General features: G+C 40.2%; 1 protein-coding gene across 17 annotated transcripts in view; it reads left to right on the plus strand.

Moving 5' to 3' along the window:
• Nucleotides 1–20,166, plus strand: part of SIPA1L1 (signal induced proliferation associated 1 like 1) — a 333,288-nt gene that overhangs the window by 73,889 nt on the left and 239,233 nt on the right. The gene's annotated exons all lie outside the window — the stretch shown is intronic.

Here is a 20,166-nt window from a genome sequence, read left to right on the forward strand (position 1 = left end):
TGCCTCCTGGTGGTCAGTGTACAGCATAGTGAGCGGTTGAGCGGGCTTAGCATATCATTAGCATATTATGCTTTGATTGGTTGAATGGCCGACCGGATGATCGGACACTTAGCATATTAGGCTTTTATTATATAGGATGGTTCAGAAATTTTTCTGGCTACTTAAATTAATAATATGAAGATTTTTTGTTCATATTTATGTTTCTGCTGCATAGTAAATGCATTTCAAAAAACCTATGTTTCTTAAATTGTGATTGGAATTTATACCTCAGTTCATGTTCTAAATATGAATCCTGTTAACCTGAGACATTAGTTTGGAATACCAAGCTTATCCTGAAAAATTGAGAGATGGTTGGATGATCTACTGTTTGACTGACATTTGCATTTGATCTTATAGTGATTGCACTTGGGTACTGCTAGGTAGAAACCCAGTTCTGTCCTAGGCCTATCCTAATGCTTTAGTGGACGTTTCTCAAATATTTTCATCAGTTTAAAAAGATATTCTCATTGAGAAGAATAACAGCTCACTTTGATTGAAAGAGACATTTTTTGTAGGCTGAAAATGCTATAATATGCTCAACTCGTAAATTCAGATAAAACAAGTGGTTTGAGTTGTGTAGGTTTCTTTGGTTTTCTTTCTTTGTACTTAACCTTCAACTCAGCCAGATGCTGAAACAAAGGTCTTGGGTTTTTTCTTTTCTGCTTTGTCAGGAGCAGAAGCCAGTTGCCTGAGGAGTCAGCTCCTCTGGAGCCCTGCATCCTGCCAGGGTGGTCAAGGTTATCTGAGCACCTCACCCCTTGCCACCTTTGCTCAGAGCTTAGGGCTTCTTTCCTGAAGTCCGCTGGGTAAATGGAGCACTGCTTTCAAAGTGGCTTGCTATTTCTGACCTTCTTGAATTTCAGTAAGAGAAATTGGGGAATGATTAATTCTGAAAATGTTTTTAAACTACATGAGGACACTTTGCTTCTGGCATTTATTTGACGATTCCCAGAGTCATTCTTGTTTAATAGAGGTGGAATCTGAGAAAGAATTTTAGGTCTCTGTAATTTTTATCCATGAAGAGTCCACGTTTTTTTATTAGCAACACAAATGAAAATGTGTCTTTGGGAATGTAGCGTCTTTTTAACCATCAAGAATTCCTTAGTGGTGAGCAGCAGCCTGCCAGGCATGCTCCATGAAGGTAGCTGTAGCTCAGGTACTCCGTGAGAGAAGAAAAATCTGAATATTATGGAGTGCCCAATGGTTTTCATCTCAATCGTGTAAGTTGTTTTCAAGATTGTTTTTTCCCCCCCTCCTGAGAATTGTGTAGAAATGTGCACCTTCAGTGCTGTCTCTGTATGTCTTACGATACTTTAAACACTTTTGAATAAATAACTGCTGGTTGATATACTTGAGTGTGACAGTTTTTAGCATAGGCCTTACGTTTTAGCTTTATTACAAAGCCAACCTTGTTTAAGCAGCTGCACCTTGTCTTTTGAATTAGTTGCTTAGCTTAATAACCTGAGACTTAACTCATTTTTTGTTTAATGGCAGTAATATCTGAGGAGGCTGGTACTGCAGGTTGGGTGGGAGATTTTTCTCTTAGGTATTCGTACTTTCTCAGGTCTACTCAGACAACAGATGAGGGAGGCCATTGAACAATTTTCTAGACCTGTTGCTGGCCTGACTCTTTCTTGGCCTTCTAAATGGGTCGTGCTCTTTCCTAAAGTGCTCTCCACATAAGGGATACCTAAACAAAAACCCAAAACGACACACCCACCAAAACCCAACCCACAAAACCTTGTGTTTTATAGGTAGCTCTATATGTGCATCTTATTAAGTCTGTCATTCTTATATCTTTTTATTTACTTATTTTTTAGTAGTATTGTTCTAGAATTATAAAAGTGACTTAAGAAAGCACACTTTTCCCCTTCCCTTTAAAATTTTTAAAAATTGCTATATTCTTTGTAAATAAATACCCAGCAAGAAACATAGAGGGATGTTATCCCAAGTATTGATTATGATCTCTAACTAAGTTAAGCATTTTCCCAGGTATTACATTTTTATTTTGGATTTCCCCCTTATATATAGATTATTATGTACTCATAGGTAGGTGAGATATTATTTAAAATTTTCAGTTATTTTAGTTTAGTTATTGCAACCCAGGCTTCAGATTTTAATTGAGGAAATTTAAAAAAAACTCTCAACTTCTTCCTTTTTTTAAAAAAATAACATTAATCACATTTACTTAAAGTGATAGCTTGCTGATAGAATACACAGAAGTAAAGACATACTTTTTGTTGTTTTAAGCGAAGTTGCAACTACTTAATAAGTGAAAAAGTGCTCCTAGACTGTTCTTGTTATATGTGGTGGTAGCAAGAAACCTAATAATCATAATGCCTTCCATTGGCCAACCGGGCAATAGAATGATGATGGAAGATTCAAAGGTTAGTTAAAAATGGACATGAGAGGGTAAGGGCACTTACCCTCCCATGTCCATTGATGGGGTGCACCCTGTCTCTCTTCTCCTCATTATTCTAACAAATTATGTCTTCATTACAACATAAAAGAAATGCTGTGCCAGTGACAAAAGACAGTGAGTTAAATAATAATAGTACTTTGAATATATTAACTCTAGGAAGAATATCACTCAAATGTTTACCTTGAGTAGACTTGTTAGATTCTTTGTGTCAACCTAAATTGAAGTTTCATGGTGGCACTGAGGGTACAAAATGGAGATAACTTTTTAAGATAAACACTAGATGAAATTGTATGAACTAAATGCTAAGTATAATGAAAATATTAAATATTTAGAGTAGCAAAGGGATGATTGCAGAGTTTTCCTTTTATCTTTGTCCATGATTAATTTGAATTGAGTTTGGCATGCCTTGAGGTCACCTCAGAATTATTTTATGATGCTTATTTATTATGAAAAGCCTTCTTTGTTCTTGAAAAAAGAAAATTGGTGAAATTTTTTGGCCTAGCAAACATTTTTACCAGTCTGCAGAACTGTGATATGACCCCTTTACATTTACTAATGCCATCATACCCTCTTCTCTTCCATAAGGACAGTTTATTCTCACTGAATTCTTATCTTGACGTTCTTCAGAAATTTAGAGTGCAGCGGTCCACATCGAATAGGGAGATGCCTCTTTTAAGCTCATTCTAGTGGCAAACAGCACACATGGTTGGAAGAGTGCCTTATTTCTTAGTACATACCTCAAGTCATTTTTCTGAGCCCAATTTGTACATGTATGATTCTTTGTGATGCTACCAGGTGACCACTTTCTTGACTGTCTAGTTAATTTAAACTTGGCTAATAGGAGTGATTTGGACAAAAGTGTAAAGTAAGGAATCAGAAAATGGAGAAGTAAGAACACGAACGGTGTGTGTGAGTATGGTGGAGGTCAGGGTGGGGATTGTGCAGAGCTCTGCCCTCCCCTCCGGCTCTGGCCTGACTTCATAAATTGGGTGGGTGAATGCATTTGTGAAGACCTGGCTTCTGGGACCAGATCACAAGGTGGACCTAGAGATGAAACTTGTGGAGAGCTTGCACCTGCCATTTGTTCGTGATATACTGATGTTTCTCAAAAGGTTTGGGAAACTTAGTGGTGGGGGTTTGAGTTTGAAACCTGACTTTATTAAATGTTTGTCAAACTGAAGCATATTTTAGATGTAAAAGGAAGTTGTAAATATCTTCACTGTTATTTGAGCTCTCATCAAAATAATGCATGCAAAATTAAGGCTATAGGGTGGTGAAGTCCAGTAGGCCATGTTCCTGGGAAGAGGGCTTTATTGTGTTCTTTTGGAAATGATTTTTAAGCAAGATAATGGAGAGATGAATGGGCTACTGCTCACATGTGCACATATTGAGGTCTCCAGCAACTTGATGGTAAGGAAAACACGAGTGGTGTGTAGTGCAGCCCTGCCACGGGACGTCAGCCTCTTCAGAGCGAGGGAAGTTTCCAAACCATTGTGTCTCAGCACATGGCTAGCTCTGCGTTCTTCCCAAAATGGTTTCCTTAATTAAAAAAAAAAAAAAAAAAAGGACCGCTGGGCACTGTAGATGAGTCTTCAGGAGGTTAAATAATGAATGCTTATTGAGGAGCTCATCACTGATTTTCTTCTCAGGGAGTTGTGTGTGTTTTTTTTTTTTTTTTTTTTTTTTTTAAAGTCTGTAACCTAATTCAATAAATGACTATTTTCTTTGCTGAATGATGTCCCCCCCCTCCCCTCTTGTTAATTGAAAAATAAATAGTTTGAGGAATTCACTAGGTTGATTTGATAGATACTGGTCTTTGTATAGGGACCTCTGGTCATGTTCCTGCCTTAAAGCTTTTGTAGTTACAAGAGGTAAGATATTTTACTTCTGTTGCCACTTGTTTCTTCTTTGGATTTATAAGTGGAACGGTTAATTCGGTTAAGTAAAGAATTATTTGACACCTATTATGTAGAGAGATCTTTTTGCTTTGAGCAGAAATACAAAAAGAAATTCCCCTTGTGATCAAGTTGTTTTTCTAGAGGGGGAGACAAGACATAATTAAAAATTGTTATAATAAATTACCAAATGTATTAAGGCCTGTAGTGGAAATACAAGTAAAATGCATAGAGGGAGAATTAAATCCATCAGGGTAGGCATTGAAAGAACCATCCATCCATCTATTAAAAGAGGAACCTTTGTTTTCCCAAGTAACCAAAACAATTAATATTTATTGTATAAAATCTGGATGTTTCTAAAGGGCACACAGATCAAAGTAAAAGTCACCAGTTCCCACCAGATCACTCAGTCTGTACCACCCAGAGATAACTATCCCTGCTTGTATTTTTACCCATTATTTGTGAGATTTTTAAACATACACAAAAGTAGAGGGAATAGAACAATGAGGCCCCATGTACCCATCTTCCAGCTTTAACATTTATTGATAATTTGTCATTCTTATTGCATCTATCTTTTCCCTGCTTTGATTGATTGATTGGAGTTTTAAAACAGCCCAGATATTATACCATGTTACCTATAAATACTCCAGTTAGTATTTTTAACAGATAATGACTTAAAAAATTAGTCACAATATCATTAACCTTAATGAAATTAACAATTATTTTTTAATATTTATTAGCTAGTCCTATAGTCTATTTTCAGTTTCCTCCATTGTGCCAAAAATGTCATTTTACAGTTTGTTGGAATCTGGATCCCAGTAGGATTAACACATTGCATTCCCCTCTTTTAGGTCTTTCTTACTCTAACATTTTCTGATCCCTTCTTTTTTTCATGCAATTTATTATGGGAAAAATTGGGTCATTTGTTCTTTGGGACTACTATTATTTTAGTAGCTTTCTTTCATTTTTGTTCTTTTATGTAACCATGTATATATTTTAAAAGCAAAATTGGGATTATATTGATCTGCTGTTTATAACTTTTATAAAATAGTTACTTTTATATTTAATAATATGAGGACATTTACTCTTCTACAATTAGTTTTTATTTTCTGTTAGATCTTATGGCATTATAGTAACTAAAAGTGAGAAAGATGCATTTGATTGTATTTAAAGCAAATCTTACATTAATGATATGTATTATAATAACAAAGTCTTCCCTCCTTATCCCTCCGTCCCTCCCTCTCTCCCTCCCACATTTGTTATGGATGGATATAATATTGGTGATGTAATTATTTGAATTGAGGATTCATTCTCCCCCCTTGAGGAACGCAGATAGATGGTTGTGTAAAAGACAGCCTGGCTGATAGTTCGCTGATAAGGTTGGAGATAGAGAAGGTGAAGGTTGCCCATCCAGACCCTGATTTTCTGGAGAGTCCAGTGCATGAAGGGCCCCTCCTTATTATTGTTATCACTAGAGGCCTGGTGCATGAATTCATGCACAGGTGGGGTCCCTCAGGGTGGCCTGTGGGCCCTGCATCTGGCACCCATCCTGGGGGTGGTGGTGGATGCTATCAGCCCTCCGGGTGGGCCGTGGAACGCCCTTGCCAGCCTGGGATCCGGATCCGTCCTGCTGATGTTCGTGCTGGTTGTCGGGAGCCACTTGGCAGCCGCTTTTATATCGGTTCTTCCTTGTTGAGCGTCAAGGGAGGGTAAGCGGCCAAGGTGCCCGAGGCCGACTTCCAGGAAGCCGATGGCGCTGTTGGGATTGTGCCAGTGGCACCGGTCCGTCAGTGACTGGCCCATTCTCTGGAGATTAGACCTGCAGGACTACTGAGGGAGGGAGTGGCTGGTGGGCCTCCAGAAAGGGGTTGGTCTGCTGAGTCGTGTCCCCGCTGTGGGAGCATACTGACCACCAGGGGGCAGCTCCTTCATTGAGCGTCTGTCCCCTGGTGGTCAGTGTGCATCATAGCAACCGATCAACTGGTTGACCAGTTGTTCGGTGGTTCAGTCGTTTGGTCGCTTAGGCTTTTATATATATAGATAAGCTGACCTTTATTAAAAATTTCAGTTTGTATTCTTACATCAACATAGACTACTGGTGGGGAAGGATTCCCAGGGGTTAAAGGGAGCATGACTGTTTTAGCTTAGTGTTGATAACGTAATTTTAACATTTCTGTATCAGGTTCTCTTTCAGTTACTGCAAAGTTTCTAGCCTGGGAAAAAGAGTCTGTGTACAGGCTCACACTAATAATAATTAGTTACACCAACTGAAGCCTCATGTGGCCATTTAAGTTGACAGTCTTCTGTTCTTCGTCAAAAAAGCCCCTAGCTTCATTTGTGATGTTGCAGTTGCTCCTGGTAGTTTGTCTTCTTGCATTTGATTAGCTTTTAATTTAGCAGTGGTTGCAGAGATATCTTTATTTTACCTTATTCTTTAGTACTAACTCACTTAATAACCCTATAAAGCCCTTGCGATATGTTTTTTAAAATCAATTTTTTAATAGAAGGTAATAAATTAGTCTATAAGGTTTATTCCTCACTCCCTACCCCCTTCCTGGTTTCTCTGGTAGCTCTCCAGAGGCAAACACTTTGTTGATTGGCTGTTTATAATATAATAGTATTATATTTTCTGTGTCTTAAAACTTCATATAATAGCCCTGGCCAGGTGGGTCAGTAGGTTGGAACATCATCTCGTACACCAAAAGGTTGCAGGTTCGATTCCTTGTCAGGGCACATACTTAGGTTGTGGGCTTGACCCTGGTTGGGGCCTGCATGTGAGGCAACCGATTGATGTTTCTCTGTGACATTGATGTTTCTCTCTCTCTTCCTCTTCCTCTCCCTCCCTCTCTTCCTTTTTCTAAAATTAATAAAACATATCCTCAGTTGAGTATTAAAACAAGCAAACAAACTTCACATAATTGGTATTGTTGAATACCAGTAACTTTTCTTTTCTTTCAGTGACATGCTTTGGAGATCTGTCCATGTTAGTTCATATAAATCTAGTTCATCCTTTTGAACTGCCGCTTAATGTTATATAGACTAGTTGGGAATATTGTATAGTTGTGTGTGTGTGTGTTTTAACATTTTCCTATTGCTGAGCTTCTAGGTTGTTTTTGATAGAACCTGAGTACAAATAAGGCCCTGACCTCGGCTCTGTGCACACGGCCATATGTTTCTCCAGGCAGTTGCCAGGTCATGGGATAGTGTAATAGATACTCCCAAGTTGTTTTACCAGGGACTCCCATCAGTAGTGGACAGGTTCTTTAACTCCACATGTTTATCTAAAGAAATGGTATTGTGGGGGGGGGACTTAAATTTGAAGAACCAACTTATTTATAAATAAGTAGACCTCATTAAGTTCTAATGTTTAGTCTTCAGAATTTTTCTTTAAGACTGGTCTTATTTTTTGCACTATATTTTGCTACCAGATTTGAATTTATACATAGAAAATTCTGCTATTAAATAGTTACAAGTAAATTATGATAATGTCCACTGAGCTTTTGTATAAAAGTAACACCTCTCTAGAGAATTTGTGCATTGGAGGTAAAGCTGGCTGTGAGGATTGTCTTAATTGCTTCTGAGGTTTGGAAGGCCTCTTCAGTGAGCTGCTAATCTCTGTTCTAATGGCCAAAGAATGTGTTATATATTCAACATAACACCCACCTCATTGTGGACACCGCAGGGAGAGGGAATACATAGTTAAATGAGAGCCACTGCCGGGCAGGAATAGGCAAGGTGCCTCCTTTGGTTTTCCTTAAAGGACATTCTTCAAAGTAAAGATGGTATATACACCCTTTTCCTTTCCTTTGATTGGTTGACATGATGGGGAAGGCTAATACAGCTCTATATTCTTTTGATCTCTTAAGAGAATGTAAAAATGATTTCGATTGATTATGGTTAAGAGCTCTGACTTTTGAAGTTGTCAGTCTTCATATACTACTTTTTTCTCTCCAAAAGTTATGCATATTTCTTTTACTTTCTAAAGCCTATAACTGGAAGCTTCTTTGGAATTCTGAGCCTCGCTCTTTTCATCTGTCTAATGGGGCTGATAAGCCACAGGCCTTGCAGGGTTGTTGGAGTGCTGGGTGCCAGTGTGCTGCCTATTAGGAAGCAAGTGCTCAGCTGCCCAGGACCAGAGAAGCCCCGAGTCCAGCCTCCTACAGCAGATGAGAAGACCGAGGTTAGGAGTGTGAAGTACAGTCAGTCCTCCTTCGGTTTGTCCTAACGACTGTAGTAATCGTTGCCACACACCAGACCGCTTGTGACTCTGCTTCTTGAGAAACCACAGAGGCAGCTTTTGCGCACAACCTTTTCCTTGCCTGGAATTCCCCTTTCTTCACCACCTGTCAGCCACCCTATCCTCCTTTGAAACACATTCAAGTTCATTTCCTCAGGAAGGCCTCTCGGGCTAATCCTACAGGTGGATATTATTTCATATTCACAATCACTCAACTATATCTTTCACTGTGAAAATTTGAGCTTACTTGTGCATGTCTTAGAAAACTCTTCTGTGTCCCCATTAGTATTTATAAGGGACCTATGCCATGAAATGCTGGTTATTTAGGGAAAAACAACTTCCTTACAAGAAAACCATATTTGCTAACAGTGCAATGTTATTTTTATGTTTCGAGAAAAAAAGTCTACTGACAGATATAATTAAACTCTCAGTAAATACTGTACCATGTTCTTAGCTCCTACTCACAGACCTTTGTTCTGCTTTTTACACAATCACCTTTTAAGCCAGTAGGTCAGAGGTAAGGATTATTGTAAATAAATTGGAACAAAATTGCCCACTGATAATTCATATATCTTTGCACATGGATGAGTACGCCTGCAACTTGCTCCGTTCTCATCTTTTTCCTAAGCTATGAAAAGTGGTAGACAAGACAAACATACCAATATAACTTTCAGGAGAAGTTACATGTGGACTGACTCGTCCATAAAAGATAGATGAAAACCAAGTTAGAAGCTTTTATAATTCTAAACAAGAATGAATGTACAATTGAACAGCTGTTTCACTGTACAGCATGCACATTTTCATGTAATTTCAATATAGAGTTGAATAGAGAACTGCTTCTGTATGGTACCCATTTGTGGTCATATTTTTTGGGGCTATGTTAGGCCCTTCTAGGAATAGGGAGGAAGTATTACAGGTAGCTCCTTCCCCAGGACACACAGACAAATGCATGTGTTGGTATGCCTATTCGTATGAAAGGACTGCAAGGCCTTAGTTTATATTTGGGGTGTGAAGGAAAAGAGAGCTAATAGCATTTTAGACCAGGAAGGAGCCTTAGCTGGCATCTGTTCATTTTATAGATGAAAAACGGGTATTCCCAAGGATCAAAGGTTTGCCCAGGTTGTGTTACTTTATGACACTCGGCTCCGAGCCCTGAGTTTGTGGAGATGGGATATCACTAGTGTTGCGTTTCTGAGAAACTGTAGTGTTTCTCCACCCATTCAGGGACCTCAGAGTATTTCATAAGTAGTTTGTCTTTTGTATTTTGAATTCTTAGAAAATTAGGTTATTGATGGGGTTTAAGGCTAGAATTTTTTCTTTGACTATTCTTTAGCATGGCCCTCATGAGCTCATTTCCTGAGAAGACATCATAGAAAACCAACACTTTGTTAAATTGGAGTTTTATTATTATCTTCTATTGCAAAATATATCTTTTTTTAAAAATATTTAATTGATTTTTTTACAGAGAGGAAGAGAGAGGGATAGAGAGTTAGAAACATCGATGAGAGAGAAACATCGATCAGCTGCCTCCTGCACACTCCCCACTGGGGATGTGCCCGCAACCAAGGTACATGCCCTTGACCAGAATCGAACCTGGGACCTTTTAGTCCGAAGGCTCTATCCACTGAGCCAAACCGGTCTCGGCAAAATAGATCATTTATTGAAAAGCATTTTAATCGCCTTTGTGTAAAACATTTTTGGAAATCCAAGGCAGCTTCATAGTTTTGCCTTTACAAGTGTTGGCATTAAGTTAATTATGCCTAACTTCGACTGTAAGGACAGGATCTCATTTATCTTAATGCTCCTTGCAGCTCCTAGCACACAGTGAAATGGTTAGAAAGTTCAGTTGGAGGATTGTTTATCTGAAATGTCTCTCTCTGTTTTCCTACCCAAATCCTCCATGAGAATTATTACTTCACCCTCCTCTGCTGCCCCTAGCTTTTCTCTTCTATGTCATTGTGAACCCAGGATCGAAGGAAACCCCAAAAAGAATTGTTTGGACATTTGAAATACAAAATTTCAAAAATAGAACACTAGGCCAGACATAATTTTGGATCTGATTTGTTGAAGTCTTACCTTATGACATATAGGGTGGGGCAAAGGTAGGTTTAATAATACAATCATCCTATCTAATAAAAGAGTAATATGCAGATTGACCATCACTCCAACACACAAGATGGCTGCCCCCATGTGGTCAAAGATCCTGCCCCCATGTGGACACAAGATGGCCACCACAAGATGGCCAGCAGGGGAGGGAAGTTGAGAGGGACCAGGCCTGCAAGGGAGGGCAGTTGTGGGCGATCAGGCCAGTAGGGGAGGGCAGTTGGGAGGGACCAGGTCTGCAAGGGAGGGCAGTTGGGGGTGATCAAGCCTGCAGGGGAGGGCAGTTAGGGGTGACCAGGCCGGCAGAGGAGGGAAGTTGGGGGCGACCGGGCCTGTAGGGAAGGGCAGTTGGGGGGGACCCAGGCCTGCAGGGGAGAGCAGTTGGGGTGACCTGGCCTGCAGGGGAGGGCAGTTAGAGGTGACCAGGCCTGCAGGGGAGGGCAGTTAGGGGTGACCAGGCCTGTAGGGGAAGGCCGTTAGGGGCAAACAGGCTGGCAGGGGAGCAGTTAGGTATCCATCAGGCTGGCAGGGGAGTGGTTAGGGTGTGATCAGGCTGCAAGGCAGAAGCAGTTAGGGGCAAACAGGAAGGCAGGCAGGCAAGCAGTTGGGAGCCAGCAGTCCTGGATTGTGAGAGGGATCGTGCCTAAATGGGCAGTCAGACATCCCCCAAGGTGTCCCAGATTGGAGAGGGTGCAGGCTGGGCTGAGGGACACCCCCCACCCCCGTGCACGAATTTCGTGCACCAGGCCTCTAGTTAATAAATAATAGTACAACTCTGTGTTTCTCGGACTCACATCTGGAGACCTACTTTTGCCCCACCCTGTAGGCTCCAGATTCTATGAGTACAGAGATGAGTTGATAAGGCTTCTGCCTTTAACACGTAAGTGCCAAGCCTGTTTTGTCTTCCTTTCCGTTTAGCCCGCGATAACCGATTTCACCGATATGCTGGTGGCACCAGTGATTGACCGGTCTGGACGGAAAGTATAGTGTCAGTCACCGGTGACTGACATGGCGCTTAACGTGTTAAGGACCTAAAATCTAGTAGGTGAGGCAGGTTTGTATTTAGGTGCAATTAGAAGTGTTAAAGCAGTACATGTATACTTGATGTTTCTCATTAGTGATATATAGAAGGATATGGATACCATGGATGGTGTAAATTCAATCATAAAGTAATTAGGTTTTTAAAAAAATTAAAGTTTATGCCCTAGCCAGTGCTCAGTGGTTAGAGCATCAGCCCATAGACTGAAAAATCACAGGTTCGATTTCAGTCAAGGGCACATACCTTGGTTGCAGTCACCATCCCTGGCCCAACTGATGTGTCTCTATTACATTGATGTTTCTCTCTTTCTGTCTGCCTCTACTCCTCTCTTCTACTCTCTCTAAATATCAATGGGGGAAAAATATTCTCAGGTAAGGATTTTTAAAAAATTAAATTTTACATTTTAAATAGCTAATACATGCCCATAGAGTAAATTCAAAAGGTTATATTGTGAAACTAAAAGGTTATATTGTGAAACTAAACGGCATAGCTTTTACTTGGATTTCACTGGTTTTTCTGCTGTTACCCTTTACTTTTCCAGGACCCAATCCAGAAATGTCATATTGCATTTAGTATATATGCTTTTTGAAATTTAATTTTACACAGATGCTAGAATACTGTACTATGCTTTCATTCCTTTTCATTCCAGCTTATGATTGTAATTTATTATCCCATTTCTTGATGATGGACTTGGAGTTGTTTCCGATCTTTTGACAATGATACAGTGGCTGTCCTTGAATTTGCAACTGTGCCGGTTTATGTAAAGGAATTTCCGGGTCCAAGAATATGTATCTTCATTTCTTTGATAAGTATTGTTAAACTGCCATCCATAGATATTGTACAAATTTACACTCCAATGAACATTGTGTGCCTTTCTGCTCTCTCTTGCCAATAGTGTGTGATTAAACCTTTTGATCCTTGCCAATTTCATACCCGAAAAGGGAATTTCGTTGCTCTTTTCCTGTGCATTTCTCTTGTCATAACATAAGTGAGGTTCCACATACTGGTGTGTGGTGAAGAGCAGTTTTTCTGTCTGTGAACTGACTCTTGTGATCCTTTACTCATTTACCTAGGGAGATAAGCCCTTTAAGTGAAAAAATGATTAGATTAGCACCTTGTGACTTTTTCCCCACTGGTTTATATTTTGTCATTAATGGTAAATTTTGCCATGTATAAGTTTATTACTTTTGTATAATCAAATTTATTAGTATTTTACTTTTGGGTGTTGGATTTTATCTCCTACTTAGAATGGTTTTATGCTCTTCAAGAATATGAAAATGTCTCCTGCTTTCTTTAATACTTTTGTGGTTTCTTATTCTTAATTTTTGATCAATTTGGGAGTTTTTTGGTGTGAGTCAGTATCCTATTCTCTTTTCCATGTGGCTGTATAGTTGTGCCTATACCATTTATCGAGTGATTTGTCTTTTCTGCACTGATCTTAAGTGTCCCAATTTATCCTTCACCCCTTTATCTCCAAAGTTTTTTTAGAATTTTTAGTTTACCCTTTTATTTTTTGGTCTATCCATGAACCATTTCACGTTTTAAAAATTAGTATATATTTGTAAAACAGTTTACCACCTGCCCTGTATTAAGGCTCTTCTCCTTTATTAGTCTTCCTTTTCATAACTCCTCTTGTTATTCTCGCTCATTTATTTTCCCTTATGAACTTTAGACTTAGATTAATTTTCTGTTAGTCTTACTGGGAGTGTGATAAACTTACATATTACTTTAGTTGTTTTTTCTTTTTAGAGCATGAATCCTCTAGGAATTTGTTTGGCATAACTCAAATATTTCTTGTTTTTTAAAAAGTTTATCTTAGAAAGATTCATTACTGATAATATAAACTACAGTTACATGTAATCTTATTTTCCTAGCACAATAAACTTTACTGTTTTCATATATTTCCTTCCATTTTCCCTATACTTTTGGTGATGCTGAGTCATGTTTTAGAGTCTTTATTTTATAACTTCATGTCCTGTAATTAGCACAGTACCATGAATATAGTAGGTGAATGTTTAAAAATCTCATTTAAAAAAACACACACAAAAAATCATTCAGACTGCTGTGGGGTCCTTGCTGGAAAGTAATTTGGGAGTACCAACAGTATGGTGAAACCCAGGAGAGGAGGTTACGGGGGCTGGCTGCAGGTGAGCAAAGGGCGGGGGATGAGGGACACTGTAATAATGTCAACAATAAAAAAAATAAATAAAAGCGCCCGGCTGGTGTTGCTCAGTGGTTGAGCATTGACCTATGAACCAGGAAGTCATGGTTCGATTCCTGGTCAGGCCCATGCCTGGGTTGCTGGCTCGATCCCCAGTAGGGGGTGTGCAGGAGGAGCTGATTGATGATTCTTTCTCATCATTGATGTTTCTCTTTCTCCTGCTCCCTTCCTCTCTAAAACAAATAAGAACATGTTTAAAAAAAATAAAGAAAAGAAAAACAAAACTAAGATGTATGCATGCATACATCATAACCCTGCAGTTGCGTTACTCAGCATCTACCTTAAGGAAAACATGTGCATCTCTTCAGTGAGGCTTAGGCTCCGTGTCAGTGGCAAGTACAGTGCTGCTTTTTACAGCACCTACGGCCACCCTTTCCTTTAGCCGTTAAGTACTGTTGAAGATGTGAAATTGTGTAGAACTGGGTCATAGCCTGAGCACTTTTAAGTTGAGTCTCCACCTTACCCTTTTAGTTTAAAAAACAAACCAACACCAACAGAAAAATGTGGCTGATCACATTGTTTTCTGAAGCCTAAATACCATTGTTGGATTTTTCATTTATGGGTTTTTCAGTATGGAAGAATAAATTAATTTTTCTGTTAAAAAACCAAACCCCATAAAAAAACAAACAAACCAACAACCCCTTCAGCATAGTCATTCTTTAGATAAACATGGTAGAATCAGCTAAATTTTTTTTTTCTTTTCAAACTTACAAAGCAATCACCCACATCTTCCCCCGAGTTCTGCTCATTCCTCCTTCCCTGCTGAAAATCGCCATCAGGAGCCAGTGTTCCTGACTGCAGTGTCCTTGTGTGTGTTGGGCACAGAAATACTCTAGTCCCCTGTGGTCCTCCTCCTCCTGTTCTCACTCCTGCTCAGTCATCCTAACAAATCCTATTCTTCACAAAGATAAGATGAACTCCACCCACTGTAGCCCTTTATCTTCTCTTCATTCCTTTTGGGAGTAGAGCCTCTTCATTCCTATCCAGGATCACAAATCTATACCCCATATCTTTGAAATCTTTATTTCTATACCAGAGGATTCCTTCATTAAACGAACATTTTTGTGCACCGTGGCGGTTGGGAGTGGGGGTGGGGGAGGCATGATTGCTTTCACATCATATAGCCTTGAACCAAGATTGCAGCAGAAAACAGAACATTGTTTTGTGCCGGGTCCTAGGAAATCGCCTCCTTCGTTGTCTCGGCATTCGGTTGAAGGGAGGGAGGAGAGAACAGAACCACTTGGTAACCTGGGGATTAAGGGAATCAGGGAGGTTGAATTGGAATGTTTAAACAACCAAGCGGCAGTTGGATTGGTGCCTGGGGTTTGGGTCATGCTCTCATGTGCTTCTCTCTGCAGCATGCATGCCTCCCTTTTGGACCAGTTGGAAATCCGTGGGCTGGTTACTATGGGAATTGATGGGTGCTGCTGGCAGTGGGAGAAGGAAAGTTCTTGGAATTGATTCAAAAATCATAGGAGAGCAGAGATTTTCCCCCCTGCCTCTGGCTTCCCTGCTTACTGTTCTTTCACTTGATTAACTCACTTGATTTAGCTTCGTGAGAGCATTTCTAATAGCTCACCTCTGGTGTCCCAAGGAGAGGTGGAGCAGTCCTCTCTGGGCAGACATCACAGAGAAGAGGGAACACAAGGGATGGCTAGCTTGCCCATGAATTTCTGTTTCAGCAGTTGGCTCCTCAGGCTTTGCTGAACTCAGAATTAAATCCAAGCTTCTGGTTCTTTCACTACTACAGACAAGGAGAGGGGAACCCAAATATTTAATTCCACAATCACAACCTTTCCCTCTTCTTCACTGCTGCCACCCTCCCATAAAAGGGGGGAGCAGCCCCGCTGGTGTGGCTCAGTGGTTGAGCGTGGACTTATGAACCAGGAGGCCATGGTTCGATTCCCGGTCAGGGCACATGCCTGGGTTGCAGGTTCAATCCCCGGTGAGGAGTGTGCAGGAGGCAGTCGATAATGATTCTTCTCTTATCCTTGATGTTTCTCTCTCTCTCTAAAACTACATTTTTAAAAAGGCAGGCGGCATTCAGTTTTTGTTAGAGGTTTGCTGATTCTGAAATGGTGGAGATAGAAAACAGATGTTTTAATGAGGTGACCTCCACATTGGAAAAAAGCGATTCGAAATATATTTTATAAGTCAACCTTCATTAATTTGATTAATCAAGGACTTTAAAAAGTCCTACCATAGTGTATGCTAGTTATTTTTATAACTACTCATGAATATGGAATGTGAAACATTGATTTATTTTTCTAAGAAAAGTATTTGTCTTGAGGAGAGGAGAATATTAAATATCGTGGACATTCTACAGTTCGACAGGACAGAAATTTCCCCCCTGACATTTTTGGTTTCAGTTCACTGTTCTCTGTTGTTTCTGATTCTTTTACCACTAATGAAAACCTTATTCGTGGAAAACTTTTTCTTATGATTTTGAGGGATTTTTGGTGAGTTGCTTCCCTGGATATAAGACAACTGTCTAGATCTGTTCAAACCTGACTTTGGGGTTCTTCGAGGTGCTGAGTCACTTGGCAGAGCAACAGTGCAATGTTGAGTTACCTCGTGATCTGGGTAATTTATTTCTAAAATTTTACCGCCCCTTTTTAATTCATTTAATTCCTATTCTGTGGTGAGGAGGAGGGACTGGTAGAACGGCCTTCACCCACAGGCCGTGACCTCCTGGAGCTTCTGATGGAAACAAAGTACAGGGAAGGGTGCAGTGAGTTGTATTAGAGGTGAATTGGTGAAGTGTGGTGGTGGTGGCTCCCAAGTTAAGTGACCTTCCCTGGGGAAACCACCGAAGTAAAGGAGGCAGCAGGCAAGTGCCTGGGCTGTTCCCCACCTCTAGCACGTCCAGAAGTCACAGCTACTGTTATCTGAATTGAGTTTTAAAGGTTAAGGGACATTTTAGCAGGTGTTTTCCTTTGTTTCTCAGCCCCAGAATCTCTCAGTGTTCTGATTTTTATTTGTGTGCTTTGATTTATATCTCTGCAGCACTTCAAACCTAAAAATACTTTTTTCTAGTGTGTTTATTCATCTTAGGTCCTGTGTTCTGCCAGGCTGTCTATGCTTGGGCTGTAAACATGCCATCAGAGGGGGAGAGTCTGATGGAGAAAAGAGGTCATATGATGACAGAGGAAGGTCGCTAATCCGGAGGATGGGTAGGGGTAGAGGGGCCCAGCCTGGGAGTGAGAGTCCTGCACTGATCCTTTACCTTCATTATCCTGCTGTGAAATGGATGCAGCTCCTCCCAGTTGACCCGTGAGAAAGCTGAGGCCCTTGGTGTTTGTTTCTTTTCTGAGGTAAGTCCAAGGTCAGACCATCTACAGTGGTTAGAATTGAGATTTAAACCCATGGCAGCAAATGTTGTTAAGAAGCCCTTAAACCTTGCAGAGTAGTAATTACGGCTCCTGTGTTGTTCAGATTGAGTTTAGCAAGGCAAGTACTGTGCTCAAGGCCTAACTGACACATGGCATAGCTGAGAGTTGCATGACCTTTGTTTCTAAAGCACATGCTCTTTCCCCATAGATGTGGACATTCAGCAGAGGAGGCACTAACAGAGGCTCCATGGGCAGCTCTTCCATTAGGCATAATAGTGGGGATGTAATTTAGAGTTATGGACACGTGTCAGTGGGCTCTTATTGCAGTTGAATCGACGTGAAAAGGCACGTAAGAAGGAAGTGAAGAATGTGCTCAGGTAAGAGAGAATAATAGTTCATGGTGCCTGGAGTGATGGCTTCCGTGGAAGGGTATAGAAAGAAACCAGCTGAAAATTGGATTGAAACTGACTCATTGAGGACTTGGAATGCCTAGTGAAAGAATTCAGACCCTTTTCATAGAGGTAGTGTTGAGAAGCCATTGATCCTTTGGGGGCAGGTAAAGGTGGTGGATGTGATTTGTTTTTCATAATGAATTTGAATTTTATCTTTAGCTGTATCTTTGAATGAAGTTAAAACTATTCCTAAATTCCTTAAACAATAGGGCTAAGGAAAGTTAAGATTCCGTAGGGGGAAAAACCAAGGAAGGTTTACTGTCCAGGAAAGATTGTGAAACCTAATTGTTTTATGGCTATAATTCTGAGTGTATAAATTTTCACAGGATTTTGTCAGCGTGGTGAGTTCATGGCTGTGAAGGACTGGAAACATGGTATTCTCGTAAATCTATTTGAATAGTGGTACTTCTGTGACTTATTTTATATACACAGCCACTAAGTCTGCCACAGTTGGGTTATTTATGGATCTGTTTCAGATCCAACGTCTTGCACAGGGAGTCTTTCCCATGGGGCATAAGGCCAGCCAAAGCATTAAGGTGGCCTCCACTGGGCTGGCCTCCCTGGTCCCAGAGAGGAGTCAGCTCCAGCCAGACCTCTGGTGGCTGTTCTTCTTATGTTAGTGCCCAGAAGTTCCCAAGGGGTTCTGGTTGAACCTTGAGACTTGCAGAGTACTTTTAAAAATACAGTTGTTGAAGATTATACTTTCAAATAAAAACCTTCTTATTTATTAATTTCAATGTAAGGAGAAAATTTGTTCAAGACTATTTAGGACTGATGTGAAACATGTTTTTTCGATGAGCCTAGAGGTGGTGGCACAGAAGGATACGGTCTGAAAGATTCCTACAATTAGGCACCAAGTTTGTCTTGTTCATAATTGTCTCTTCATGACTGAGCTCAGTGCGTGGGACACAGTAAGCCCTAAATAAATGCTGTTTAATGAATGTTTATGATGAATCTTGGGTGATTGTTGCTATGGAGTAGCTATTGAAGTTGATGGAAAAACTGGTGACATTTTTCATTAAGTCTCTTTTTTCCTGGTTCTACAGGTTTTGTTAGTGATAAAGATTTTTAAACGCTTATCTAATATATTGCTTGAAAATGTTAATAGCACTTAAAAATTCTTTTTAGATAAAATAACCAAATAGAACAGTAACTAAAAATATAAAATCTTGTAGGCTAATTAAAAAAATGTAGCATTGCATTTTCTTCCATTCTCTTTAGAAAGGGTCACATTAAGATATCTCCCTTCTGGCCAAGATTTCACTTACTTGATTCAAAGCCCAGAGTATAGAAGGAAGTGCAAGAAAGTTTGTACAAGCATGGAGCAGTAATGAGATTTATTTTGCTTCCAGAAACTTGGAATTTATTTTTGTAATTCTAGTAATTAATTATGAAAAAATGTTGTTTTTTAACATTTAATAAAAAGTTAATATCTTAATATTAAATATTATTTGTTTTTTGGATAAAGTGATATCAAAATATGAGGAAAGGGTGATTATATGAAGATTGGATCATCTGAGTAGGTCCTTATGTTTTCTTTAATATAATGTAGCATTGTAGTATGACATGTTGCTTGTGAGGTGATTATTGCAATATCCTTTGGAAGTTTCTGGACACTACACATTTGGGAGCCAGTATACAGTAGTAGGTGGGGAGATACAAAGTCCTGAGATTTTATTTATTTATTTATTTTTAAAAATATATTTTATTAATTTTTTTACAGAGAGGAAGGGAGAGAGATAGTTAGAAACATCGATGGGAGAGAAACATCAATCAGCTGACTCCTGCACACCTCGTACTGGGGTTGTGCCTGTAACCAAGGTACATGCCCTTGACCGGAATTAAACCTGGGACCCTTCAGCCCGCAGGCCAACTCTCTTTCCACTGAGCCAAACCAGTTAGGGCCTGAGATTTTATTTTTATACTATAAAAAATGTCATAGTTTCATTCATCTCTGAAAACATTTAGCCTTTTATAATTTCACTAGTGGCCCGGTGCACGAAATTTGTGCACATTAAAAGGGAATTAATTAGAGGAAATATTTTAATATTGCTATTTGCCCTTTCTCTATAATACAAGTGTCAGAGATGAAAGAAAATTAGTAAAATGTATATAAAAATCTTCCTCCTGTCAGAGTCTGGGGCACGCCGCGGGACTCAGAGTTAAGTCCCCGCCCACCTGAGTGCACCTCAAAAACACATGAGACTCAGACCTGGCCAGCCCCACCCCCATTGGGCGAGATCCAGACCCAGCCAGCCCCACCCCCGTCAAGCCCCACCAGATGGGGGTGTGGCCTGAGATCCCCCATCAAGCCCCACTGGGCGGGGGGCATGGCCTGAGGTCCCCCGTCAAGCTCCTCTGGTCCAGGGGCACGGCCTCAGGTCCCCTGGCCTGGCGCTGGGACGGGGGCATGGCCTTAGGTCCCC

Source organism: Cnephaeus nilssonii (assembly GCF_951640355.1).
Source record: "Cnephaeus nilssonii genome assembly, chromosome: 4".
Classification (NCBI taxonomy): Eukaryota; Metazoa; Chordata; class Mammalia; order Chiroptera; family Vespertilionidae; genus Cnephaeus; species Cnephaeus nilssonii.